This window comes from Meriones unguiculatus, chromosome 17 (genome assembly GCF_030254825.1).
Source record: "Meriones unguiculatus strain TT.TT164.6M chromosome 17, Bangor_MerUng_6.1, whole genome shotgun sequence".
NCBI classification, from domain to species: domain Eukaryota; kingdom Metazoa; phylum Chordata; class Mammalia; order Rodentia; family Muridae; genus Meriones; species Meriones unguiculatus.
The window spans coordinates 46104271-46131773 of NC_083364.1; the positions used below are offsets into that span (position 1 = coordinate 46104271).

Genomic DNA, 27503 nt, shown 5'->3' on the forward strand with positions numbered 1-27503 from the left:
TGCTACTTAAGATACAAATCTGTCCTGCCAAATATTTGAATGAAGTAAAATGATAATTTAATAAAAAACAAAGTGGTAATTTTTCAGTGGTTTTATTAGGATTCAAGTAACTACACCAAATACACTGCTGGACTTGCAGTATGATCTTCTGCCAATACTTTCAGCTCTTGGGGCTTCTATTTTCTCTGATATAAATTGGGACTCATTAGTCCTAGGGACACTGTGATCCTTGTAATTTGCTTAAGCTTTTAGGGAAAAATGTAAATTAAGTGTACAATTATAATGTTTTAAGCAAGTTCAAACAGACCTACATGATAACAAATTAAAAGTATTAAGCATTTTCCTTTATGCAAATAAATTGTCATAAAAATTCATTGAAAAGTCTGAATTCATGTTCATGTGACATTGAATTAATGATACAGAGAAAAAGCCTTTTGAGTGACAGACAGCTCGAGTGGCTGAAGTAGCATATTTAAGCCATTATGTTTGTTTGTTTCACTTACTGTCAAACCCTATCTTCAAAACACTATCAACTAGTTATATTGATAGATGAAATCTGTCTTTCAATTCCAAGATGTGTTTTCTATCAGATTTTCTCTTCATTGGTTTTTGGAATCTATATGCAAAATAACATATAAACACAAATGTAAAACTCAGCTGTAATTGTTGCCTAGCAGTTGGGGACATCACACATTCCTTAAGATGTATACTTGCATTGTAAATATCACCAGAGCCCCTCAGTAGGAGTGTGAAAACTCTAAACAAAATTTAATGAAAATGGCATATATGCTTCCTTCTTACCCAGAGGGTCGTTTCCTAACTACCCCAGTTGCTCCACTGGAATCTCACAAAAACACTCCTGTCTCTCGAAGTTAGTCCAACCAAGAATCAAGTGGCTATATTTTAAAACTTACCCTTAAATATGTTCTCTAGTTTTGAAATTCTGATTTTGTGCTTTGCTTGTGTAATTCAAAAACAGCTTTAGTTTAAAAACAAAAATTGGCAAAAATACTAGTGCATTATGTGTTTTAATCACGTATGGTGTTTTGAAAAAGACTCAAAATTGACAAAATTGTCTCATTGTAATTACAGCTCAAATGCATGGAATTTCTTTCTCATAAATTGTATAAAATAAAATAAAACAACAAACTTCTTAAATGAGTAGTATATGAATATTAAATTGTATAATTGTGTTATAATGTAAAGTGCAACAGCTGTACAGGTAACAAATTTTTGTGGTATGTTCTTACATTCTTTATTTAAGGGAGCTTTGTACTTTTTAATTTTATTCAAGACTACAATGTAATTTAGCACCAGTTTTTAAAATATGAGAAGTTTTCAGAAAATTTTATGCTCAAAGTCTAGTATCAATGGGCCAGATTTTTCCTTTCATGGAGTTCTTTGATTTTTCCTATAAGAGCTTTTTTTCTTGATAGTATATAAACATAGAAAGAGAAGTTTCTTTGGCTCATATTGCACTCATGAGACAATGATGATGCCGAAGTCCTTTTCATAATCAGGACCTTTGTAGAGATTGCCCAGGTATTCTTAGCCAAAATCTCCCTCTCATTGTGCACTACTCCAGGGCAACATGTGGTGTGCCAGCTGGATGCCCTCCCTACATGCCTCAGGTGGCCACATTTCAATGGTACCCATAGAGCACAGGCCAAGTTCTCATTCTCTGTGTTAATCAGTGGGAGAATTCCCATAGAAAATGGCATAGAAGCATATTTCAGAAAAAGTCTAAGAGATTAGCCAGATGATTAGGCCAGGACATTTTAAGTTCAGGTTTTATATAGAATTTCTCTGTCGTTATCTTAGTTGACTGAAAAATACTAGAAAATTTATAGATACAGGGAATAAAAAGTATCTTTTTATTCCACTGTGATTTCTCTCGAGAGAATTCCATAGTGTTTTCTTTAAATGCAGTAATAGCTCATCTTGATTTTTTAACTCAAAGACAACTGATAAACCTATTAAATTAATCTGATGAGTATATTCCCCCATACTTTTGAGAAGACCTGAATTGTATCTACTTCAGCCTGCTTTAGCACTCTTTTCATTTAAATTGTTCAGTTCTGCAAACGTTTAGTAAATGTATACTGTGCGTAAAGTGTTATGGTAGACACTGAGTAGTATATAAACTGTAAATAACTTTACAGTTTTGAAAATATTTTCACATTTATTTTCTTGTTAACGGTGAAGATTTACCTTTAGTTATTCCTTACATAAATTGACTAATGTTTCAGGTGTTAAACTCTGGATTTGGGTAGGGAATTTGCTTTGTGTTTATTTTCTGGTGAGCCCGGAGTCCATTGTAGAAAGACATTTAGCTTCCCTTGAAGAAAAAATAGACTTAATTTTGACATATTAAATTCACTGGGGTTGGTACTGGTATATTTTCTCAGATTTTCTGCTGTTTCATGTGACATTAGGCTCAGTTATGAGTATATTTTTAATTAATTAGTTGAGACTGTTCTTACATTTATCCTAAACATAATAATTTTATTTACTACATTAAGGAAATATTAATTTATTCCATATATTTTTAATATAAAATGTGATTTATTCAGAAACTACTAGTTCCTGGTGCTTACCATTCTATTAAGTGTCGCAATTCTGCCTGAATGCTGTAAATGCTACAACTTCTGGAGAAGAGGTGCAGAAACTTACTTTCCACTTAGCATGCACATGTATTCTACTAATGCTGCTTCTAATTCAAGATGGCGTTTGCACTTCTGTGTTGCTGCTATGTTTTTTATAATTTTTATCATATTTTTCTCAAACCTACATGAAACACATCTAAAAAAATACTGAGTTTTATTTTCATCCATCAGTTCTATTTCATTTACACAAAATTTATCTATACTCTATCAGTCAGATTTTCTCTGAATTAAAAAGTCATCTTCACTAAGAATTGAACATATCACATTTTTCATAAACTCAAATTCTGAAAACCTAGTTGGGATTATTATTATTTTTTTATGATACCGTATTTGCAAAAAGGCTTTCTCCAGGAAACCAATCAGTTATGTCATTTGGGGAGTTTGGCCCAGAGGGCAGTCATGTTGACCCCATCTGCAAAGGTTGGCTAAACTAGAATCTTGGACTATGTAAATATCATTCATCAAGGTCCACATAAAGTAAAGTAGGTGGGGAGCAGGGGGACAGATGGTAGGGTCGACAGCAAGAAAGTTGTTGTTGACATTGATATAGACCCTTCTTCTTGCCAGAGTGACTCCGTGGACTTCTTTTGGCATGAAAGCCTAAGCCAAAGCTATCATCTTAATGGAAGGGGAGCTGCAGGCACACTGGAGAGATCTAGAGACAGTAGGTATGTAGGATTGGCTTAGATTTTGTCTATCAGCTTGACTGTCATATCTATTTGATTGATGTGCAGCGGGGCCTGAAAGTACTGCTTAGATGTTGAGGATTGTGTCAGAAGGTTCCTGATATGGTGCACATGTCTGGATGGAATTGGACATTGACTGTCTTTGCCTATGCCAAGCAACACCAGACTTGAGTGCATTATTCTGTGGATCAGTAGCAGATGGTGAGTGCAGACGTTTGGAGGGGGTGTGCCTTCAAACACAATATGGAGCCAACAAACTTAGAAGGTGTATTGCATGTCTTGACTTTGGCAGCTATTTTTAAGCATTGGTAAAAATTCACATATTAGCCATTGTTACTTTGAAAATACTAGACACATTGGTGTTCCAGACCAAAAAAAGGTGTACAAAACAAGTATACTGTTCTCTGTTGGTCAAGTTGGTTGGAAAGAGCTCTTGGCATTGGCTGAATAGGCTAAGTGAACATTTTTGGGTTGTATATTCTCGAACTTTGTACCGCTATAATTGTGGCTAGTGACAATGAATCTCACTTATTAGTAGACAAAGGAAAGGGCATCAGGGTACTAAAAAATGTACATGTTATCTTGTAATCTGATGTGATTTTATTTTCTTTAGTTTAGGCAGAGTATTGTGTTATTCAGAAAAAGAAAAATTAATTAGGTCAATAGAAGCATCTTACAAAAAGGAAAAAAAAACCTGTGGAGGAAAATTCATAGATGAAAGAACTTTTCAGTAATTACAGATATACAAGACAAATGATTTTTATTTTAATTTTATTTAATATTTGCTATTTGCCTTGAGTGGATTCTGAACACATATAAATCAGTTCGAATCAAAGTATTTATTCTAAGATAAAAATGTGAAATATGCTTATTAAAGGGAATTTGGAAAGAGATTAAAGCAACTAAATCTTAAATTCGTTGTCACCATCAATTAGAGATGTTTTTAAAATTTTCCCTACTTCCTTCCAACTTTATGCACAGCTCTAAGTATATGTGTTTGCATGTCAGTTTTTAAATAAAGTTTGGATCACTGTTTTTTGTTGTGATTTCTTAGCATCAATATTTAGATGATAGTTATACAGTTTGTGCTATCAATACTTTCAAATTATTGTACCTTGTATAAGAAAGTTTTTAATCAGTCTCTGTGTTTAACACTAAAGTGCTTTTGACCATGATTTCTTCTGCTCAGAGGCTCCATCTTTCTATAGGTGTGAATTTCTGGGTTAGAGAGTGTACGTTCAAGGTTTTTTGGATAAAATTCCCATAATTGTATGTGAAAGGGTTTTTCTAGATAACTTTCTACCTTCGAATATTATTGCTATTTGGCAATTTGGCAAACAAAGCCAGGTTTCTTTTGTTTTGATTCACATCCATTTGATGAACACAGAAGTAGCTTGTTTCTCATATACTTATTTGCCGTTTTTTCCTCCTTTCAATAAAGAGTTTGCTTGTGTCCCTTAGTACTGTCATCTTGCTGATTTGTCAGGCTCTTTAAATGCTAAGTCATTAACTTTGTCAAACATTATACAAAAGTGTTTGTCCTATTTTTCATATGCCATATTCTTGTTTTTGCTACTGTTGATGTGAGAAAAATTTAAATACTCTTATAGGTAGTTGTTATATTGTCCTTTGTTGTTACATTACTCAACAGTTTGATATTGGGTAATGACCCAACTTTTTTTTTATTATGATACCTCTATTTATTTTCTATTTCTTTAAATGTCATTTTTGTCTGAGGTATGAAATCAGCATCTTACTTAATTGTGTGTGAATGATTAGTCTTTGCCTTACCATCATCACCATCACTCACACTCATGCATTATTGCATATAAATATTAGCAGCATTAGAATCTTCTACAGACCCCTTGTTTGGTTCTTTCACTATTTCTGTTTTATCTCTTACACCTTCACAGTTTATGTATTTATTAGCTAGAAGACTTTATTTTTTTTCTCTCATTTTTCTTCTTTCTTCTCCCCTTTTCTCCCCTCATTCCCTCTCTGCTTTTTTGTGACAGGGTCTCACATAATTCAGGCTGTAATCGACCTTGCCATGTCACTAAGGGTGGCCTTCAAACCCTAATCCCAGTGTTTTCCAAGTGCTAGCATTCCAGGTATACAATCCACCTCAACAGCTGTTTCACTCTGTTCAAAGATATTTTTAATACTGTCACCTACATATTTTTCATAATTACTTCTTGTCACTGAGTTCATAAAATGTTTCAGTAGAATTTTATTAAATCTATAAGTTAATTTTAGTTTTCAGCATTCAGAACTATATAGTATTTTCCATTATGAATTGTTCTATTTACAAGTCAATCTTATCATCTTACTTTCCTGTTTCTTTAAATTCCTCAGTATAGATGAAACATTTCTTGTTATGATTTGGGATTCTATGAATTCTACTTTCCAAATTTTCAGTAGAAAATCTGTCTACTATTTTTTATTATTTAACTCTAGTTCTTTTACTTAGCTGTTAGTAGTTTATTTGAAGTTACATTGAGTTTTCAAGGCAATTTGATTATCAGCACACAATAATGGTTTAGTCTTTTAAAATTCTGATTAAAAGCCCAGTGTATTAATTAAAAATTTTCAATCATTTAAGTGATCATTGTGATAGGAAGCATACTTCTTGATTATATGTATGGTAATACTTTTTTCATAGTTAAGGTTAAGATAAGTATACTTTGTTAATATTGATAAAGTAAATTATAATTCCATTTTGTTCAACTATTAGACCTGATTTCAAGTTTATATGCCACAGACTGATAAATTTGAAGCTCCAATTGAAAGACATAGAACATACTTTAATTCACATTTACTCAAAGCTTTCTTATAATTAACAATGTATTTCTATCTTTTTTTCGTTGGAACTACATTGTCTAGACAGATACATGCACACGAACCCACACAGTACTACTGGTGACAATTCCTTACACGATTACACTTGATTTCAACTGGATGTGCACTTCTAATTCATATGCTGTCTCTTATTTTTTCATTACTATATTTTTATATTTTGTTAAAAACTTTCACAAGGGTCTATTTAAACTAACGCAATTGTTTTCAAATAAAAGGTGATGTTGCATAGAAATAAGACTAATATAAACTAAAATCCTTGCTTTCCAAATATCTTCCAGTGTTATAAAAGCATTAACCAAAGAATTGGCATGCAAAGTAGGAGGAGTCTGTATGCTGACACAAAGTTAGCGTATCTACTAAGAGAGGTGCTGGCAAGAAATATTGGTGTATTAAAGGAGAATGTTTTCATCTTTTGGACTTATATATTATTTTTTAAAATTTTATAGAGGTTAACATTTTAAACTCTAGTGTTCATTATATAGTCTTAAAATGTTATATTTTGTAAAAAAAATATTATCCCTTCTAAACTCTAATTGCTGGCATTAAATGATATTTGTCACAAACCACATACTTGTCTCTTTGGAGCTGTTATTTTACATTGATATATAAGTAATACTATTGATTAAACAATGTAGCTTCCAAACTTCAAGGCCTTTCTCAGCCACCAATTCCCCTTCTCTAAGAGCCTCCTGTGTGGCGCCATTTGCTTGAGGTCTTGTTAAAATGTAAATAAATTATGCATAGCACACTTCCTCTATTTACCCAACTTACTATATTGAAGCAACTGTCTTGATGGAACACAGATTGATATGTAGTGTGTTTCTGTACTGAACCAAGTGAAGAAGGCGTTTTATGAATATTTAACAGAACCTACTTCATAACAGTTTTTTAAAGTATTTTATGAATTGTAGATAATCTGAGCCATGGGATGTGATGTAATTCTCCATAACAGAGTGCATAGACAGAAGATAACTCCTCAAACAGAATTGGATTAGACTCCTGAGAAATATGCATTGGGGCTTTTATAGCACTTAAACATTATAAGCATATCTCACATTTAATTGTGCATATTACTATTGTAGTACTATAGTAAATATAACAGGAATGAAAATACAGAAATAAGAATGCTTCCTAAAACAATTTGTCTTTACTGTAATGCACTTTTTTCCTCTAATGCTTCAGTTTCAAATATGCCACTTTGCTTCTCTTGAGAAGCAAATGTTAACTTCCATATTATTTCTGAGAAAATTTATATCTGTGTAATGGTACATTTCTCTATATACAAAATTAGGATTCCCCACAGGAAAATGTAAGATCAAACAAAATATATGAAGTAACAATTGGTAATAAGTTATTTAAAAGTTGATGATATCAAGCCCATGGGATATAATGCTACTTGATTAATTATTATATTAACTTTAGAAATAATTAGTGTAGAAAGCTCTCATTTGTTTTAGTACATAGGAATAGTGAGATGAGGAGGCAATTTAGTGACGTGCAATAAATCAATAAATCAAATTTGACAAAATCAAACTGGTGCTAAGATTTACTTCAGTGGGGCTAGAAGATGGTTTATTAATGTGTTTAGGTAATGTGTTTCCTTCCACATGATCCTGAGGCACATGAGAGGAGATTAGAGAAGGAGGAAGGAATTGAGAGGGGACGAGGGAGGGGGCTACAGCTGGGACACATAGTGAATAAACTGTAATTAATAAAAAAAATAAAAAATGTATCTCATTGGAATAGTATCTGAAATTACACTAGTGGTGATTATTATTGTACAATCAGATTATTGATGCTTATAATTTTTCTTATACATTTTTATGCATTCCATTATTTTCCCTGATTGTTTTTATATTATATATATAAAATATATATAATTTAGTTACTCTCATCTCATCCTGTTCTCTTTCTCTCACCACTATTACACTGTCACCTTACCAGACCCTTTCTCATATTCATGAAGTCTTTTGATTTTGTCTTATGACCACTATATTTGATATGGGCCATCTGTGTGGTCTGGGTTTTGAACTACCCATCAGAGCCTTCTGAGCTTAGCTAGAGTACACAAATAAAGTCAATGGCTCCATTGGCAATCAGTAATTCACCAGGGTCAAGTGTGGCCCCATGAATCTTCCAATCTATAATAGACTGATAACAGGCCCAGACCCAAGGCTGGCAACTAAAACTGCTTTGAAGTCATGATTTCAGTGGCTCTGTCTTGTTCAGCCGAGAGCAATTCCTGTTCTTCCTTTTTTTTTTTTTTAATTTTTCTACTCTTATTTTCTTTCCACCCCTTTCCTGCATTTATGCCTGAGTGTTAGAGCAGACCGTCTACGTGTTCTGTGTAGGGCTTGACATATTGTCATCACTTATTCAGCACACGGGTCCTCATTCTCCATAGTTCATTGCAAAACGTAGCTTCGCTGGTGAGTCTTGGTGTAACATTTGTCTATGCATAGAAATATGAATATTAAGAAAGCATTGTAGCACCATGACTGACTAAACAGCTGTTTAGTTTTCATCTGGACTTAAATCTTTTCTGCTGTGGGGTTTTGGCTGGGTTTACAGTACCCAGAATGAATATCTTTCTGTGGAGAGACTTCAAATCCAATCCATACAGTGAGTGGATACCCCATAATAGTCACTATTGTGCCAGTGGACATATTTTGCTGGGCAAACTTGATTTGCATTGTTGTTTGCAGAATTCACAGTTGGCTAGAACCTTGATAACTTTCCTCCCATGGCAAAGTACATAGCACCTTTTGTCACTATGAGAGCTAGGCAGAAGGGAAGAAGCTTCCAGATCAGTTCCAGCTTTATTTCTTTATATCTTATAACAAAGGTGTATCTTCATCCAGGACTGGTGAGCAACCAAAAGGAATGGTAAGAGCTTGTATTTACCAGGGGACAAGATCCAAATTCAGTGAGACACTTTTGACTCAGAATCAAGGAGGTGAAGATCAAATGGGACAGACCTCAAATGTACATGGCCAAGCACACCTGGACACACGTGCACACACATACACCACATATATAAGAACAAAATGCATCTTGTGTTTATTATGCATGTTTGGAAGCAGTGGACTCCACCATATATTTTTTTTTGAAAACATGCACTGCAAATACTAAGGGTTGGAAGAGATATTTTACAAGAAACATTTTAGTATTTCAGTGTTAAGAGACTCAGATCAGAAAGATATCTCACTCTGGATTTTTCTGTAGTGTATGTAGGTACTAAACTCACTTGGAAGGGCTACAAAATTTTTCAGGAAGTTTTCCATATATTCTGTTTTAAGTTTTAACTTTGGCTGTCATTTGATGACAATAAATTGTAGAGTATCTCAAATGCAGCTATTCTTTGTTAATATTAAAAGCAACCATCTCTTTGGGATTCAGTTGAATCCTCCAATAGAAGTTACAGAGCCTAACAAAATACACAGCAGAAGAAATATCCACCTACTTTGCCTGAGAGACTAACCACAGAATTTCCACTTTGGAGGACCAAAAAGCCATTTTAATATTTGTCTCCATAGCCTTTCTAGTCTAAAAGTAAGTGGGCTGGGGAGGCTCTGAATTTTTGTTATAATAGTTTGGATATTGACTTAAGTGATAACTATGTCATACAAGGTAATAAACTTCCATCATATTCCAGATTCCAGCTTACTCATAGTTTGAGCCTTGTATGTGATATTTCAGGGTCTTATTATGAGTTATATTTCTTCTTTTTAAAATGGAGTCAGTAATCTTCACAGGTACAGGTTCTTAGGGAAAAAGTGATAGTTATAGCTGTGACATCTTCATACATCAAGGTTGGTGAGTCTTCTATTCTATGACATTTACTAAGCATGAAGCATTCGTTTTGGTTCAGAAAAAAATCATATTTCAGAGCTAAAGTTTTATACATTTTGTATTCTTCTTGGTGTCTTTTAAGTATAATTTTTGAAAATTTCTAGAAGCACATACTATATGTTTATTTCATCTCATGCAATGCATATCAATGATTTTGTAACTATTCATATGATAAATGTTCTATGTAAGAATTTTATTGTGGAACTTCATTTAAAGAAAAAGTCATATTTACAGTGAACTTTATTCTCTCTTTCTATATAGGAACTTCATAATGTATCATTTTTTAGTTACTATGGAGAATATCTTCTTAATATATTCCTGAAAAATATGCCTTGAGTGAGCACAGAACATCATTAGACATGATAGTAAGAGCATATGTAGAAACCTTAAGTATTTGGACCTACTTGAAGAGATTCCAAAGCTATGATTCTGTATGATATTAAGTCTAGATTGTATGCTGTGTTCTTTTAAATTGATTAAAATATTTCAGCTCAGTATAACTCTAAATTCCATAGAATCTCATGATGAGCCAGTATAATTCCAGCCTTTCTTAATACATGTATGTCTATGTGTGATTATATTATATATATAATATATATCTTTTATATATAATATATATATCTTTTGACTTAGCCTATTAATTTATTTATTTTTCCTCTTATTAAAAGCAGATTCTTTTTCATACAATATATCTGGATTACAGTTTCTTCTCCATCTGCTTCTCCCAGCTGCTTCCCATCTCCTCTCCCATCTGGATCCACTCCCTTTCTGTCTCTCATTAGAAAAGAACAGGCTTCAGGGCTCATATCGGCTCACAGAGACTGAAGTGGCAACCACAGAGCCACACCAGGTTCTCTGAATATATGTAATGGTTGTTTAGCTTGGTGTTCTTATGGGATTCCTAACAATGGAAGTAGAGCAGCCTCTGACTCTTGCCTGCTGTTGGAACCCTTTTTGTCCTACTGGATTGCTTTATCTAGCCTTGATTCTGAGGGTTTGTGCCTCGTCTTCTTGAATTTTGTTAGGCCTTGTTCAGCTTATATCTCAAGGAAAAATGAAGAGGAGTAGATCTATGGAAGATGGGATGTAGGGGAGGAAGTAGAGGAGTGGAGGGAGGGAAAACTGTGGTCCTGATGTATGAGAGAAGAATAAATTGAAAATTTTTGAATATTTAATTTTATTTAAAAAAGAAAAGGCCAGGCCTCTAAGAGATAACAGCAAAACATAGCAAAATAAAATATAAGAGAAATCAAAACCCATCACGTTGAAGTTGAAGTTGGACAAAGCAGGACAACAGGAAAAAAAAAAGGGGGGGGAGCAAGAACAGGCACAAGAATCATAGACTCACTCATCACCTGCTCAGGATTCCCATAAAAATACTAAACTGAAAGCTATAATATATATGCAGAGGACCTGCTTGCAGGCTTCTGTGTGCCTTCTGCTTGCTGTTTCTGTCTCTGTGAGTTCATATAAACTTTGCATTGTCTATTTAGAGGAACTTATTTTCTTGGTGTCCTCCATGACCTCTGGCTCTTATGCTCTTTCTGATTCTTCTTCTGCAGGCTTCCCTGAGCTCTGAGTGGAGGCATTTGATGGAGACATCCCATTTAGAGTTGCGTGTTCCAAGGTTGTTGGTCTCTCTCTTTCTCTCTCTCCATAATGTCTGGCTTTGGGTTTCTGTATTTTTTCCTGTCTGTTGCAGGAGGAACTCTTTCTTATGAAGGTTGAATAAGGTATTGATCTATGAGTATAGCAGAGTATCATTAGTCATTTTATCACTGCTTTTTATTTTATTTGCATCCAATAGTATATGCTTTTTTCCTAGGTCTCTGGGTTATATAGTCTCTGGTTGTTGGTCACCCAAGCAGTGTTGAATACGGGTTCTAACTCATGGAATGGGTCTTAAGTTGAATTAAATGCTGACTGGTTACTCCTAAAAGCTTTGTGCCATCATTGCCATAGCTTGTTTTGCACGAAGGACAAAATTATATGTCAAAAGTGTTGTGGTTAGTATAATGTTTATGATGCTCTTTGGTAGCCTTGAACTCATTAGTAGAGGAGAAAACTTTCTGAATAAAACATTGATAACATAGGTGCTAAGATCAACAGTTAATAAATGGGACCTCATGAAACTGAAAAGCTTCTGTAAGGCAAACAACATCATCAATCAGACAGCAGCAACTGTAGAATGGGAATAGTTTTCTACTGACTCCACATATGATAGAAGACTAATATCTGAATTATATAAAGAATTCAAGAAATTTGATATAAAAATCAAGTAATCCAATTTAAAAATGTGGTACAGACCAAAGAAGAGAATTCTCAATAGAGGAAACTCAAATGGCTGAAAAGTAAAACAAACTGAAAAAAAAATGTCCAACATCTTTAGTCATCAGGGAAATGCAAATGAAAACTACTCTGAGATTAATTCTTAAGCCAGTCAGAATGGTTAAGATCAACACAGTGACAGCTCAGACTTTTAAAGATAGGGAATAAGGGGAACACTGCTCCAATGCTGGTAGGATTGCAAGCATGCCACTTTTGGCACGTTCATCTGTATGGCAAGTTCTCAGAAAGATGGGAGCTGGTCTATATCAAGATCTAAAACAAAACAAAACAAAACAAGAAAAGGTCTAGTTATACTACTCTTGGGCAACCAAAGGACACTTTATTATACCAAAAGGACATTTACTCAACCACGTTCATTGCTGTTGTGTTCATAATAGCTAGAAATTGGAAACAACATGCTAGATGACCCTCAACAGAAGAATGGGTTTTAAAAAAAAAGTGCAGTACATTTACACAGTGGATATTACTCAGCTGTTTTAAAAAATGACATCATGAAATGTATAGACATATAGAGGGAACTAGATGGAACTAGAAAACTCATCCTGAGTTTGGAATGCAGACCCGGAAAGATAAGTATAGTATGTATTCACTTGTATGTGGATATTAGCTCTTAAGCGAATGATAACCAAGCTAGAATCTGCAGACCTAGAGAGGTTAGATATAGAGGAAGAGACTGGTGCATGTAGTGTAGCACATGAATATTGGCGTACTATTAAATTCTGTTTTATTTACATTTCTTATACCCCTTTCTCTCTTCTCCATTCCAATCCGTTCCATCACCCCAACACCAGTGCTTAGTTCTCTTTAGCTGCTTCCTGCTGGTGAGGGTCATCGGGGTCATTGAGGCAACTCCAGTCTTCGTTTCAGGATGTCTCCAACATCTTCTCATCAGACTGCATCAACTGCAACGAGGAGCATCAGGGGAGAGCACTGGCATTGTTCTTCCCTTCTGAGCTCCCTTCTCTCCCTGGTCTCTGGCCTTTATTCCCTTCCTAGATCCACCAAATTGAACTATCTGTAGCTTGCAAAGAGCCCATCTCAGAGCTGACACAAGGAAATTGTTTGCTGCTGTGGACAGTCTGAATCAGCCCCATATCCCACAGCTGGGATTAAAACAAAAACATGTTAACATAAGTGAGTTTTTAAACACACCAAAGCATAGATCTCTCTGGGAGGGGAAAATAATATAGATTATGTGGGTGGACTGGAGGGGCTGGGGACTGGAATGGGAGAATCAGGTGGAAAAGCAAAGAAAAAATAGAGTTTAGGGAGGGAATGCAAGGAGAGACATGTAGAAATGAGGATCGTTTGGGGAGTGGGAAGGAAGCCTAGTACCATTGAAACATCCTGAAATATATGAAGGCTATTGTAATAGAGTCTCCAAATAATGGGGAGTAGTTTCAACAGGCCAGCTCTTGTCACTTTCAGTACTGTGACTGGGTTACATCCATTTTTATTGTTGGTCAAATGGGTCTGATGGAACTTGCCAAACAACTGCAGCTGTTTCCAAGACAATATGCTGCTCTCCACAAATTGAATGCAAGGCCCTTTTGCTGAAAACTACAACCACACAGCTCATAAAAATGGGGAGGTCAAGCTGGTGCCTAAACAGAAACTTTACCCCTATTATTTTAGTAGTTTTGTTATGGGAAAGTATTCTCAGCTATACTTTTAAAAAGCAATGCTTGATCTTTCATAATAGAAGTTTCACAACTTCATTATATAGTCTACCCACATTCCAATCTTCAGACCTATCCTAACTTTTACAGAGTTTAAAGGCATTTTGAGAGCCTCATTCCACAAACTTTAAACTCTCTACAGATGTCCAGGCCACAGATGATTTTTCTATACCTGTGTCACCATCTTAGAATTTTTCTTTGTGACAAGTATATGTATGTGTATGTATGTATGTATATATACCCATATTTATTTGCTGCTGGACCTAGATTACTGAATTGCAAGGAAAAGAATTAGGCAATGCCCAGTTATTGGGTAATGCCAAAATTGATTATATTTACTATAAAATTTACAAATACATCATCCAAACTGTTGAAAAAAGGAAAGCAGGAAGTAGGAAAATATGTCCCCCAAACCTCCAAAATGTGATGAATAATACTAATTTATGTAGTTTACAAGCTCATACATACTCCACATAGAAGAAACATAATAGTACTTCTCAAGTTTGCAAAATTTATTTGAAAGTGAAAAGAAAGAAAAAACAGTCTTGCAAACACAGAAAAAGAGACATTGAGTACGTACAGCAGAGCCACTCATTAATACCTGAATTCTTAGTAAAAACAAAGCCAGAAGTCAAAGAAGTTTTAAAGCAAAAGGAAGTGCTAATCAATTAAGAATTTTATATCTTGTAAAACTATCTTTAAATATGAAAATAAAATTAATTTTTCTCAGATGAAGAAAATGTATTAATAATAAACTTATCATATGTACATACTAAAGAAAAATTAAACTAAAAGGAATTGAGAATAAACTGTGACTATTATGTACCCAAATAAATCAGATAGTGAGTCCTGAGTAATTATTTAGTTCCATTGTTTGCATATGAGTCACTTGTTAAAGGTAAAGTTTCTAGGAATGATCTTGGTGGTTTGAAAGAGCCTAGAAGAAAGGCCTTGTCTATGAAGTTGTCGCCCTGTAAGGGCTTGTGGGATATTGCTAGTTCTCAGTTTCCTTATGTTTCCTGACGTATGAATTGAGGGTTTACTTTAACATAGTGTCTCCCTATGATATGCTGCCAACTCTAGAGTCTTCAATCAATGGGCTCACTTGGATCATGTATTGGAACTCCCAAAATATAAGAGAAAATAATCCTTATAGCTTTATAAGTTAACATGTGATTCATTATAGTGACAGAAAGATGAGTAGCATGTATAAGTAAATATACAGAGTAAGTGTATACTTAGCCCAAATAAAAAAAGAAAGAAACTAGTAGCAATAAGAAATCAATAAATTAGAAAAGAAAATATTTTCTGCTGGCTGTGTCTGCTGGCATGGGGTCTCCTCAGTAATTTTCTGCTTCTAGGCATGGGTCCTTGGGCTTCTTGTCTCGGGATCACAGTAGTCTTCATAGTGGGAAAGTGAAGACCTTCCCCAAGGATGACCCTTCCAAGTCATTCCTCCTCACAATCTTTCTAGGCTACAAGGCTCGCATGACCTGCATCATCTGGGAAGTTGATGTTACAGGGTCCAAGGTGATCAAAAAGAAGTCATGTGGTCTATAACGTTTGCTGAGACTCCACCTGTGGTGGCTGTGGGCACTGTGGGGCACGTGCAAACCCCACAAGGCCTCTGCACCTTCAAGACAGTCTTTGCAAACCACATCAGTGATAAGTGTAAAGGGCAATTCTACAAGAACACACGCATATCTAAGAAGAAACCTTCACCAAATATTACAAGAAATGGTAGGACAACATTGGCAATTAACAGCTGAAGGAAGACTTCAACAGCACAAAGTAGTACTGCCAAGGCATCCACTTAAGTGCCTATACACATCCACATAAATGCCCTCACTCAGATGTGTGTGCTTCCTCTGCGACCTAACAAGGCACCCTTGATGAAGGTCCAGGTGAATATGGGCTCTTGGGCTGAGAAGCTAGACTGGGCCCAGGAGAGGCTTCCGTAGCAGGTTCTGTAGAACCAAGTGTTTAGACAGGATGAGATGATTGATTGTCATAAGGTGACCAAAGGTAAAAGATACAAAAAGGTCACTAGTTGCTGCCCTACAGAGAAGCTACTCTGCAATACCCACCTAGAGATGCACAAGGTTGCTTGTGTTGGAGCCTGGCACCTGGCACCTGGCACCCTGCTTGTGTGGCCTTCTGTGTGGCTTGAGCTGAGCAAAAGAGGCTACCATAATAAAAAAATCTACAAGATTAGTCAGGGCTAGGTAATCAAAGATGGAGGCTAATAAAGAACAATGCTTCTGCCAACTATGATCAGTCTTACAAGAGCATCAACTTACTGGGTGGCTTTGTCAGTTATGTTGAAGTGACCAGTGACTTTGTGCTGCTTGAAAGGCTGTGTAGAGAAAAGCCAGAAGGAGGGCTCTCCCTCTGCAAGTCTATGCTGGTTTATTGACACCACCTCCAAGTTTTGTCATGGTCATTTCCAGACTACAGAAGAGAAGAAAGGGTTCGTTGGAGCATTCAGGAAAGACCAGGTTGCCAAGGAGGAAGGAACTTAATGTGCCAGAAGCACTTTGTGCAGCTGGGTGGGTCTCTGTAACATCTTTTTCCATGGCAAGAAAGGAAGAGAGGAAGGAAGGGAGGGAGGGAGGGAGGCAGGAAGGAAGGAAAGAAGGAGAAACATAAAAAAGAACATAAATTTATTAGAACCATAAAAATTTCAGAAGCAAAAATAATGATAAAATTGATAATATTGACAGAGCTGAAGATAAAACAGTTTAACATCAGAAAGTGGTCAGATGTAATCTCATGGAAATCAAAAGGATTCTAAGATAAAATTATGGAATGAGATATCCCAATTTCAATCAACAATTCAGTTGAAGTGACTGGAAATGCTCAGGTTAACAAGGCTAACCTAGTAAGAAATATTGAGCTTAGATAGGCTTGTAACCAGCAGATAAATAAAATGGATAAGGCAAGAGAAAAAAACAGAGTGTGGAGGGAAGGAGAGAAGAGTAGGAGGGGGAATGGTGGGGAGAAAGAGAGGAAAAGGAGACAGCTTGCTTTCTGTGATAAATCTACCAAAGCCTAAAGAAACAATAGAAATCTTTCACATAATTTTCCAGACTATAGTGGAGAAAAAAGAACACTTAAAAAATAAGGATACTGCCTTGCAGTCAACAGAAAAAAATATCCACAACAGCAAACTAAAATCAATAGCTGTACTGAAAATAGACACCGAAATCTTCAACACCTTATTCAAATACAGCAATATAGGAAAACATTTGTGCACCCTGATCAAGTAGGATTCTTCCCAGAACTGCCGGAACTGCTAGATTGAATTAAAAGCCAGTAATCAATTAATATAAAATATTACACTAATAGAATATAAACTTAAGATCTTAATAGATATATACAGCTTAAAAATCCAGTCTCTATTTGTGACAGTAACCTCAACAAACTAGTAACAGAGACTTCTCAACCTCATGAAGACATCTATGAAAAATTTATAATACAAATGTAGTCATGAAATCTTGCTGCTAAGATTTGAAAAGAGGCAAGGCTGTCAGATCTGACCTCCTGCATGTGACAGTATCATAAACTTGTGTTCAAATGATGAGACAGGGAGTGAAGAGAGAAAGAAAGGAAAAGAAAAGAAGCCTTAAGGGACAGAAATCACTGGAAAAGTCAAACATACAAATGATTTTTATTTGTAGATAGTATAATCTGGCATATAGAAAATTAAGTTTTACACATAAACATACTTATGAACTAATTAGGAGTTTGGCAGAGTAACTATGTACAAGTTCACTTCAGAAATCAGTTTTCTTTTTGTATACCAGCAACAATGAAATTACAAAAAATTCCATTTGCAATAGTATCAAAAATAACTTTTTTTCAAAGACTAACAAGCCAATTTTAACATTGAAAATGAAACAGTAGTAGTTCAGTTACTTATTAAAAAGGAAACAAAATTAGATTGTACACACTATCTTATCTTAAAATTTACCATTCAGAGTATAATAAGGAAGAAACTCTGATACTGGCTTGTAGATCAATGGAACGAGATTGAGAATCCAGAAAATTAAACTTTATTTTTGGTCAGCTGACTTTTATAAATGCTGTATCAAAGTAATTTGTCAATTCTAAGTATTGTGCAAAGACTACATGACTATTATATTTTAAATATTTGCCTCATACTCTCTGTAAAAATTAGTTCATGTACCTAAATTCAAGAGCTAGAATTATTAAACTTGAAGATGTTACAGAAGAAAATCTTCATGACTTTGTCAGAAAATGTTCTTAGATATGAGACCAAAACCTTGATTTTAAAATGAGTAAATCCTAGTAATAATTGGACTGGCAAGAGATGCCCACTCGTGCAGTAGTGGCATAAATGGTATGGAAATAGTAAGCCACTATCTAACACTGTTATTTTTTTAGATGAACATAGTATTAAACTGTCATCTCACTCCCTAGCTTTATACCTATAGATTAGTCCATCTCTTAACCCTCATTAAAGAAAAAAATTTCAGTAGGTGGTGATTAATACAGACAATAATAGCTGGTCAGTGTATCACATTCAGTATTACACCTTTTTTTTTTTTTTTTTTCAATATTCTGGGATTATTGACGACTGAAGGCAGAAAGAGTAAAAGCCAGCAATAGTGAACATCTGTAATGAAACATTATTTGTTGAGCATGGTAGGACAATTGCACATGTGAACTCAGAGGCTGTGACTGAATGCACAACACCTGGATAAGATGAAGCCAGCCAAAATACCAGTCAAGAATTCCAAGCCCTGCATGAGATTCTATTGGCAGTTAATAGCTGCTGAACAAGGTTGATTGAGTTTTCTTCAAATATGGTCCTACACCCTTGCATATACAATCAGCACTGATTAGACGCTGTGAACTTTAAAACTGAGAGCACATGAAGTTGGAAGGAATACAGGAAAAGGTAGAAGGAAGAGAATGGAGAGTGAATTTAATAAGAAACATTATATGCAGGTATACATTTTTTGGTAAAAATGTGCTTACCAAAAAGATGAGTCAATAACTTGAACTTCAGCAAAATTAAGAACTTCACGATAGAAATGAAGTGATAAGCCACAGACAAGAAAGCAGCTATAAGTTTTAAATAGATTTACAAATCAATATATTATAATTGCTAATGTTATTTATAAATCATAAATTATCTCATATAATGAAATATTCCATAGTATGGTAAAGAATCCAATTTACAATGTGATGTTTTGAATAAATATTTTGCTAATGAAGAAATAGGAATTGCAATAAACACAGGAAAAGATACTCAACATTGTAACCTTAGGGAAAAGTAAACTTAAGCCAGAACGCACCCTTCACATTTCTATAGTAGCTATAATTTTGCTTTTTTTAAATGCGGTAAAAATGTATTCATGAAGATGCGGAGAAATAGAACCATCCTACCCAGCTTGTGTGATTGCAAAATTTAATACTTTATTTCAGAATATTGGAAACTTCTTAACAACTAAAATAAACCGTATCAGAAAATCCAAAGATTTCACTTCTCAGTGCATCCCAAAGAGAAATGAAAAAAATATATCCACATAGAGACTTGCACATAATGAATGTTTACACAATTTTATTTATAATATGCAAAAGATGTAAACTGCCTTTAATGTGCATTAGCTTACAAATGGACTTTAAAAATGTGATTGCACTATACAAATTCCACTCATTAGCTAAAATATATGAAGGGAAGTTTAATTTGAAAAAAATATTCCCAAACTGGGTTGTGTTTATGGTTGCATACCTCTGGATTTACTCAAGATTATTGATAGGAAGGATAAATACATTGTGATAAAGACATTATTTTTATTGTCTCCTTGACACAATGTAGAATCACCTGGAAATGAGTATCAGTGAGATAGTCTCTGGATTAGGTAGGCCTGAGGTCATTCCTGTGAGGGATTTTCTGAATTGAGGTCATTGAGTTTGAAAGACTTACTGTGAATTTGGACTGTACCATATCATGGGCTGGGCCCCGTGGTGAATGCAATGGAGAGAAAAAGAGCTTAGTGCTGGCATGCATGCACTGATTCAGTGTTCCTGTCTGTGGATGTACTGTGACAAGCTATTCCAACTTCCTGCTCCTTCGACTCCCATGTGATAATGAATTGTAACATGGAATTATAAGATGAATAAACCCTTTCTCTCTTAAGTTGATTTTGTCAGTGTTTCTTGTCACAGTAACAGGACATGGGACTCAGACATATGTCCTATAAGTTATGCTTCAATATAGTGGTAAAATAAAAATGTTTATTAAAACTGAAAAATGGCTGATTCCTTCTAACCAGTAACCACGGTTAATATCCTCAGTGACATGTCAGGTTGACAGAATGTAGTGCCCAGTATTATAATAATAAATCTTTTTGTATGCATCTCTGAAAGTCATAATTTCAGTGTATTTATGAGAAATTAATAGACAGTATTAGTTCAGTGACAGAACATGAAGTATTTGATCTTGTTCAAAACTGTGAAGGTAAAGGAAAACAAAAATTGTCACAGACCAGAAACACTGAGTTCACATGGCACAGCTGTGGAATTTGACATTTTGAATGGGATTCTTGCAAAAGAAGAAATCTACTAGTGGAAGAATCGTAATATCTTATTTGGCATCACAGAACATTTACTAACATTAAAGAGTCATTTTATTTTTGGTGTGAAAAAGGTCAGTTAGGTTCATAAAAAGTTATCTTTTAGTAATGCATACTAAAGTCTTTATAGGTGAGTGATGTTATCTGGCATTGTCTTTTATAACCTGGTGGAAGGAAAACTGATAAGGAGAATATGTAGAAGCTGAGTATGTTGGGAGTGGATGGAACCCACTCACTGAGCATTTTTCTCTTCCACATGTTTGAAATTTTCATATTTTTTCAAAAGGAAAATTGAAAAACAAATTTCACTATTAGCATTTTATGCTGACCACAGTCACATAAGAATCAGATATGTACAGCGTCAAAGTTAATAAGCCATAAAAGATTTACTGAACATGCAAGATAAAATCAGAGCAGAATACTTGGGAGAACATTAGGAGAAGTGCTTGAGGTAACAGACCTCCTTAACTGAAGTGTGTCTTGTTCTTTCCGTGAAGCCTGGTGGCCCAGCTGTAAGCTGATGTCTCAATTCCTGTCTATATGAGGATTTTAAAATGAGGTAGAATGGTCAGAAGCCATCTTTGTTCCTACTCAGTTGTTCCTACAATCCGAGTTGTTTCACTATTCTTCATGGTTTTTGTTGTTTGACTAAGGGCTTTATCTGTGACCCTGAAAATTGTAGAATGGGTCCTTGCTGCTTCTTGGAGTCTTTAAAGCATCTAGTGCAAAGTACAGAGCTATTTTCCTGAAGATATGTGCAGAGAGAATCCTTCTCTGGGCTTTGTAATTTACACTGACCTCACTGTGCCATTGAACATTGATTATGATCTATAAATCCTTATAGTTTTATTCTTATTAGAACATATACCACTGATGTTAATTTTACTATAGCCTAAGATTAATTTTTTAAAAGATAGGAGAAACTGATATGTCAGAAGAAATTTATTCTTATTGATAACACATGCTTCGTAGGTTATTTTAAAGGTGGGTTCCATGTGGTTTGGAACATGAAAGTTCGAAGTTGAAAAGCAGAGAGAAGGGCTACAGCTTACTACAATAAGGCCCGGCCCTAATTTTCTGCTCCTCAATCTTAGTGTGCCCTCAGAGTATTGCTCTCTCCTTAAAGCCTTCAAGCAATTTCTGCCTAATATTGTGCCCTACTGCTCAGTGAGAGAGTTAATGGTTTGTTCATGTGGCAATGAAGAGGAGCAGTATTCATATCAAAGACAACTGGTCCGACTTCCAGGTCCATCTTTGGGCCAAGATACGTAGTCGCCAACAGTGAATTGGCGACTGTATTTTTTAAGTCCTGGCGCAAAGCAAGATCCATCTGTTTTGCCCAGCCGTTTGCCTGAGTGCCACAGAACGGTCCATTATTAGGCTTATTTGTGGTCCTGTTTGAGGTTAGGCATAATGTAAATAAACTTCAGTCCTCCTCTTGATGAATGCAGCACAGGGATTAAAAGTAGTGGTGTTGGGAGTGTAAGTGAGGCTATGTCTATTTTCTCAGTTGCTCTGTTTTCTTTGGTTGGAGAAACAGACATTTAAGAATGAGTTTGTCATCTGGAAGGATAGTTGTGACCAAGTTTCCCTCAACAGGATACAAGATGTTATTTTTGAGCTTCATTACCCTCACCAGAGAGAGGAAGAGAGACAGAGACAGACAGAGGGATAAGCAGGCAGAAATGGAGAAGAAAGCTAGTCCAAGAGGACAGGGAGGGAGGGTGTACATGACTTAATGTTTATTGTTCACAACGAACTATGATTTTGAATAGTTTCATTTGGGCCACGCCTGCTGGTTTGAGGAACTGCTAGTTGTCTGTTAGTAGTTTATATATGTATATTCAATCTGATTTCTCTCACCTTTTCTTGTCTAAGCTGGACAGTGAGACAGTTTCAATGACCACATTTGTTGGTGAGAACAATACTAGTTGTGATTCAGATTTATCTAGAAATGGACACTTTTTATGTTTCTGAATCATTTATCAGGGGTTATTGTTATTCCATAAAAATTTTGAGCATAGTTATTTTTGTCAGTGTCTTTCATGAATGTTTGGTTGCCTTATAAGGATATATGTGCTCTCCCCTCCTCTCATTCAGTTGTCCCTGGTGACGCCTCCATAATTTCTGTCTTTACACTGGTGCATTTTTAGTCTAATTCAAGCATTCAAGAAGCAGAGGAAAAGTTTAGTAAGTCAGTATTTTTTATATAAAATCTAATCCCATTCATGGGTGGATTTAGCATGAATTATGAGCAAGTTTGCATTTAAAATGTATGTACATCAAATAGACACATTGCTCAAATTATTATTCCATATATTTCAAAGGAAAACAGGATTTACAAGAGAGAACCAGATGCATTTTCTAATAATAGGTGCAATTTCAGGGGTGATTTATGATTATGATCTCATGTGGAAATATTAAAATATTACTTTGTATTATGTGAGGGTCAGACATAAACCTACCACAATCAGGGCAACAAATATATATTAAAAATACTGTTGTAAAGTAAAATAAGGAAGATAATTATAATAGCTCCACTTTGCATTTCAAAATATCTTTTTCTAAACACTAATGTGTTAGTTATTTGAAGCTAAAAATAGGAATGACTTAATGTAGTATGTGTGGGATTCTTTTATTACTAGTATTTGTAGAAGATGGTGCTTCTATAAAAGATTGAAAACTAAACAGTAGGATGTTTTTGGGACACTACTGGAGATCTGAATGCCTGGACTCTTATTTTGAAGATTAAAGATTTATTTTTGTTTTGTCTTGTTTTAACCAGACAGTTAAATCAGGATGTCTCAATAAAATCCTTATGATCTTGTGTTACACTAGTGACAGTATGGTATAGGAAGTATAGTTTGATGTTAAGTTGGGCACAGACAGCCCATAATATAATGCAGTAGCCATTTTGCATTTTGTGTTACTAACTGTGCCCCCAAAGGTCAATCATTTGAAACTACAGGGTAGTGTTTTCCCAATTGCTTGAAGTAATAATTTTCCTTCAACATGGATATGCAGATCCATGGATTTTTCCATGTTGTCCTATGATCTCAATGTTCTGTCATACTCTTTGGGTAGTAAATTTTTTCTTTAGGATATTTTTCTTTAAATTACTTATATTGTAACTAAATTCACCATAGTAATTTTGTGGCCATACCACTATGAAATCCTTAACATGGAGAGAGATTTTTCTTTTCAGAATTACCTTTGTTTCCTCTTTTAGATACTTTTATTTTCATTAAGAAACTACTCTGGGAAAAGTTTTTTTTTTTCCTTTCTTTCTTTCGTTTTCCCCCTTAACAGGGATAAAAAAGCTCCGCTTGACTGGTAATGCATTGCTTTGGATGAGGAAACATTATGAAAGTTTAATTTTTAATTAAATCTGAAATACCAATTATAACTGAAAGAGATTTTAACCTGTTTCTTTTCAGACTGCCTGAAGTTACATTTCAAGACTGAAATCACTGCACCTTAAAAACAAAAGCTTGAGCTGCACTGTGTTCCTGTAAGTGGGAGCTTCCTGTGTCTTCCTCTGTGTTTCTATGGCCAGCCCACAAAGGGACAGAACCGCTGCTATCATAGTAACCAGACAGGGAGAATCTGAATGTCCCTGAAGAAATATATCCTGAAATGATTTCCTTTTCAGAAGTTATTGCGCTTGATGTTTCAGGGTGTATTTTATTCCCTCGAAATTATGAAACCTTTCTTTTGGCAGGTTTGAATTTCATTAGGGAGGGCGTCGCCCACTGTGCACCAGAACAGTGACACACACCCTGTGTGGAAAGATTTGTGCATTTTTATACCAGAACCTTAGGAGGTAAAAGAATTCTTTTGAATCAAAGTAGATTTCGTTTTCTTTGGTGATGTCACGAGACATTTTTAGCCTTTGTGTCAATGGAAATGGAAAGTTCATGATGACATCACAAGATTCTATAGCCTTGAAGATTTTGGGCAAACCTAAGTAAAAATGCATAATTCCCTTGTGTGCGTGTGTTCCCCATTCTGCTATGAAACAGTCAAAATAGCACATCTTATGTCTTCCCGTGAGCTACAAGGCTGTCTCTCAGAGCCCCATTGTTCCATAAATGCATGTCAGAGTCTACCACAGTCTGCTCTACCCTTATTTAGCTGCTGTTTTGTCAATGTACTTGGAAGAACAATTAACATTTGGGATTTCAATGTCTGAATAACAGGCAGTGAATAGAACTGGAGCAAATAAAAGATTCAGATGCCCAGGGTAGGAAACAGAAGCTTATAGTTGGTGGAAAAGAGAAAGAAAATCATTTTAATGCTGCATTCAGTGTTGGGAAATGCTACAAGGAAAGATCTTTTTCATATTTTAGATCAAAATGCACATTTTAATAATAAAATTCAGGTTTCTGATGCTTTCTAAGTTTGACAGTCTCATGTTTTCTGTCAGAACCATAAACCACCAAGTCTTCTCTCACAATGCTGGATGTGGGGTGCCCGTGCTGCACCCTGGTTTCTGCAGTGCAGGGCCCCACACAGAGGGTTAGACTATTTCTTTCATTTTCACTTTGCTTCGTTCCAGTCTTTCATTAGTGACTGGAGACAGGCCTTGAGGTTTACACGGCTGTGTCTTTTATCTGAGTTCTGTTAAGTTCTTTTTTGTTTGTTTGCTTTGTTTTGTTTTGTATTTTTGAGAGAATAAAACCAAGGGAACTTTGGCAACTTGGGTTTGTTGACAACCCAGACCCATTAAATAAGAAACAGTTGCTAATTTTGCCATAATTACAACAGTTTAAGCCTGCAGTCGGTAAGGTTTCTAAAAGCAGGGACTCATTCATTTTTTAATTCCTAATATTTAACACTGTAATGGATAACCACACACATAAAAGAGCTGATGTTTGTAATACAATTTCAAAAGTTTTAAAAAGCCAGAAATTTGAAATTACTTACCCTAAAGAGGCATCGGGTACAGATTGTGGCACTTAGGAAAATGTTAATGTTCTGTCTGCAGTCACTAATGAAAGATATTAATTTGCCATGTGCCATGCTTCTGTTCATATCAGACATGGTGTCAGCCTCTTGTTCTTCCATTACCTTGCTAACTTATGCTTCTTTTCCTGACCCAGAAGAAAAGTATCCATTTATAAATATCCATTCTGTCTGTGCCATAGTCTTCAGGGGTCTGCACAATTACTTATGCATTAGAATTGACTCAAAAGATAAATCCACCTGGATGGACAGTAGTTAGCCATGACCGTCTCTGCCATTGGCTATACAGAAGACTGTGTTTGAAGGAAGTGAAGGAAGTGGTACCATGGATGCTGGGTTAGGAGGACAGGACCTTGTGAAGTTGCAGTGAGCAGATCCTCTTTTTGTTGAGTCAGACATCAGAACCAATTCTCAATACGATAAGACTACAGTATTTTTTAGAGCTCATATCCATGTGACCTACCATTTTTGTCACCTCTCAAACACTGTTTAAAAATTTTTTCTGAAAGGAACTTTTTTTTTACATTTTTGTGTGATTTGCTTACAATGATGCAAATTAAGGTTCTCATAATATCTGGTTGCTGAGGCAAAACTAAAATGATAAAATTTTGGCCTAGTCAATGTGCTATTATCACACTGAATAACATTTAAGACCATCAAAGAGTCCTATAAAAATTAACATTTTGGTTGAAAACTGAAGTATAATTGATATAAGTGCAAAAGACTATCATAAAATATAACAGCAGCAAGAAATGTAAAAAATCATGGAATCCCCTCATTTTGAAACTAGTAAGTTGAGGCATAGATAGTACATTTAGGCTGTGGAAACTACATTGCCCCCTAAGGCAGATCATCTGGAAACATGTAGATCTGACATAAGACTATCACTGGGACCCTGGGGCTTCCAGCAAGCAATCCTCTGGGGAGGACACATTTCATTTTCATAGTGTTTGAGACAGGATTACTTTTTACCAAGTAGTCCAAAATTATTGAATAAAGCAGTAATCTGAAAACAAGATAAAAACTTTTTCATTATCCCTACATAGTCTGATACTGTACCCTGTGGCCTTCATAGACAAATTTATTGGTTCACTTAACATTGTGCGCCTTCCCCTTCTTACCTTGAAGTCCAAATCACTGTGTGCAAAAAAGTTAATGACCTAAGTCTTTGTGCTCCAACAAGATGAAATACTTCCACTTCTACAAATATTTATGGAAGCTTTAACCTACAGAGGAAGGAGAGACCATGACATGAGAATGCCATGATTGTGAAGTGATTGACAAAGATTGGTCTGCTAGAAATTTTTGTAGTTATTCAGCTTATAGTCGTGAGGATGAAGCCAGAAATCTGAACATCGAAATCAGACTTGCCAGCAGTATGCACATGGTATTAGAGTATCTCTGCTGTCAGGACTCATTTCTATAGAGAACAGTTTTGGGGGGAGTGTAGTAAACTTAAATAATTTAAAAATAATTAGTAAATTTGGTAATTTATTTTCCAGTGCCTTTATTAATCCTGAAATTCCACAATCCGAAGAGGGAAGTATCAGGACTTTTCTATTATTATAACCAGAGTCAGATCCTAGACCAAGACCAGTTTCTCAGTTCTATCTTACCATACTCATGCCTTCCCCTTCTTACCATGAAGTCCAAATCACTGTGTAAAAAGTTAATGACCTAAGTCTTTATGCCCCAACAAGATGAAACAGTTCCACTTTTACAAATATCCATGGAAGCTTTGGCCTACAAAGAAGGAGAGACCATGACTTGAGAATGCCAGAGTAGAACGCCAAATATGGTCATCAAAAAGCACTCTCCTCAAACTTCTCTCTCCTCTCCATG

The 27503-nt window shown here is 35.3% G+C and overlaps 1 protein-coding gene and 1 pseudogene across 16 annotated transcripts in view; both read left to right on the forward strand.

Annotated features, from left to right (window-relative positions):
* Positions 1-27503, forward strand: part of Zbtb20 (zinc finger and BTB domain containing 20) — a 789314-nt gene that overhangs the window by 315185 nt on the left and 446626 nt on the right. For 11 of the 16 annotated variants that reach the window (XM_060370411.1, XM_060370414.1, XM_060370413.1 and 8 more), the window contains one exon: positions 24134-24207. The exons of 2 other annotated variants lie outside the window; for them this stretch is intronic. The gene's annotated coding sequence lies outside the window, so the exon portion shown is untranslated. Of the gene's footprint in view, positions 1-3233; positions 3335-24133; positions 24208-27503 lie in introns of all 16 variants that reach the window. 3 more of the 16 variants (XM_060370416.1, XM_060370412.1, XM_060370417.1) reach the window with 1 other exon arrangement.
* Positions 15442-17400, forward strand: LOC110541072 (large ribosomal subunit protein uL3-like; annotated as a pseudogene).